Below are 2484 nucleotides of genomic sequence, written 5' to 3' on the forward strand. Positions count from 1 at the left end.
GGAACAATTTCCTCAATGAGTGCGACACCACCCACGCCACCTTCAAAGAGTTGGACACGTCTATGACAGGCCTTCACACCAAGGCTGACACTGCTGGGAACCTCGCTCTCAAAGCTGTGGAAGAGAACAAACAGCTGAAGGCGGAACTGGTCACTGTCAATGCGGACCTGGAGGTTCTCAACCGGAACAACACGGAGCTTGTCAAATGGTACAAGGAACTCGCAGCCAAGTTTACACAGTTGGAGCAAGGCCTGTCGACCCGCACCACGCTTGGTATCAGTACCACCCCGGTCCCTGTCGTATCACAGGCCTTGCGTATCAAGGCATCAGAACCACCCAAGTACAAGGGAAACAAAGGCTCGGACATCACTCTCGAACAATGGTTACAGAAGATGGGCCTTTGGTTCCGTGTCCAGAACATCACCACGGACAATGACAAGATTACCCTGGCCCTCATGTACTTAGAAGGCGGTGCGCAGGACTACGTCGAGGACTACGTCGAGACAGCATCGAACGGCGGAAGCCTTGGATCCTGGACCAACTTCGTCAACCGACTTAAGGCAGGCTACTGTCAACTGGCTCTGGAGAAGACGGCACAAACATCACTGGATGAGTGGTGCTCAAAACCTCACTCCACGGTCATTCAGTTTGCCGAGAACTTCCGCCGCTACGCATCAAAGTCTGGTTACACTGATGTAGAACTCATCCAGCGCATCGACAACCAGGTCGGCAAGAACTTGCAGATCCTTGTGGTTATGACGGCAATGCGGCAAGTTAACCCGATGGTGATCCCGACAAAACGGGAACACTACCTGGACTGGGTGCTTGAGCTGGAAATAAAAAGTCGTGGAAACCAGGCCAAGTCGTCTTCGCAGCAGCACACGACTAGTCGCCCCTCACGGGACCCCAACGCTATGGATGTCGACGTAATGTGCAAGCCGGAAAAGCTCTCCAAGGAACAACTCGAATGGCTCGACAAGAAGCTCTGTTTCCGCTGCGGCAAGCACAAGTTTACGACAGGCCAGAAGTGTCGCAACCCTCAGTATACGGGTTACTACAAACTCCCGGACATGAAGAAGCAACCGGCCGCTCCGACCAAGGTACGCACGATGGACACGGCCGATGAAGACAAATGGGAGTAGATTCGCAGGGCCCTCGAGGAGTTTATAACCGCCAAAGAAAAAGGCAAGGCACCGGAAACCGAGACCACCGCACACGTCGTCGAGGTCAAGGAATCTGAGGAGGATTTTCTGGAACAGGTACTTTGAAGACTGACCAAAGTATCCGACTCTGTAATCATAGCGTAGACCTAGAGGACTCTTTTGTTCCGCGTTCAAATGTGATTTATCTCGCATCAGCGAAATTCGTTCGATCTCAAAGTTTTCCTCACTCAAGGTACGCATGAAGTTCAGTCAGAAGCCCTCCTCGATTCAGAAGCCTACTCTTGTTTTATCCACCACCGGTTTGTTCAAGAACGCGGACTCACCCTACGGCGTCTCTCTCGTGATGTACGCGTCTTCAATGCAGATGCCACTGAGAATAAGAAAGGGTTGATCACTAACTATGTCTGTTGCCTACTCCATATCGGAGACCACCTTGCTTGGCAGTCTTTCCTTGTCACAGACATCAGGTGGCAAGACATCATCATCGGCATGGCGTTCCTACGTGAACATAACCCTGAGCTCGATTGGAATGCGGGGAACATTGAGTTTACATGCTGCCCCTCAACATGCACTCGGCACACAGTGCAGGACGAAGAATTACGGAGTTTACAACTTCCCCGAGTGGAAGATGTTGCACAAGATCAGTACGGTGACCTCGGCCCCGAATCCTGGGAGAGCACTGATCAGTTTATTCATTGGGTGAACTTCTCCGATGATCCAAGTGCTCGTCAGATGCGAGCCAGGTTAGAAGAGAAAAAGGATACCAATCCTGCAGCAAAAGGCGAACAAGACCGCGGATACTGGTCAAACCATGTACCAGAACAATACCGGCAGTATGGCGATGTCTTTTCCAAGAAAGCCTCGGAAAGAAAGCCAACACGGAAGCCCTACGATCATGCAATCGAACTAGTCCCTGGAGCCTCACTCCCCAAGCCGGCCAAATTGTACCCGCTCAACCTCGATGAGCGGAACTCGCTTGAAGCTTGGATCATGGAGCAAGAAGACAAAGACTGCATCTGCACGTCCAAGAGTCCTACAGCCACCCCCGTCTTCTTTGTCCGTAAGAAAGATGGGAGTTTACGTTTGGTCCAGGACTATCGCGCACTGAACGCGGTCACAAAGAAGGATAAGTTTCCGATCCCCCAGATCTCAGACCTTGTGGATAGGCTTTCGCACGCATCGATCTTCACCTCACTCGACCTAAGGTGGGGCTACAACAATGTTCACATTCGCGAAGGAGACGAAGAGAAAGCCGCATTTATCACTCACAAGGGACTGTATGAACCAACAGTTATGACCTTTGGCCTATGCAATGCACCCA

The sequence above is a fragment of the Dichomitus squalens genome, assembly GCF_000275845.1.
Source record: "Dichomitus squalens LYAD-421 SS1 unplaced genomic scaffold DICSQscaffold_137, whole genome shotgun sequence".
In the NCBI taxonomy this organism is placed as follows: Eukaryota; Fungi; Basidiomycota; class Agaricomycetes; order Polyporales; family Polyporaceae; genus Dichomitus; species Dichomitus squalens.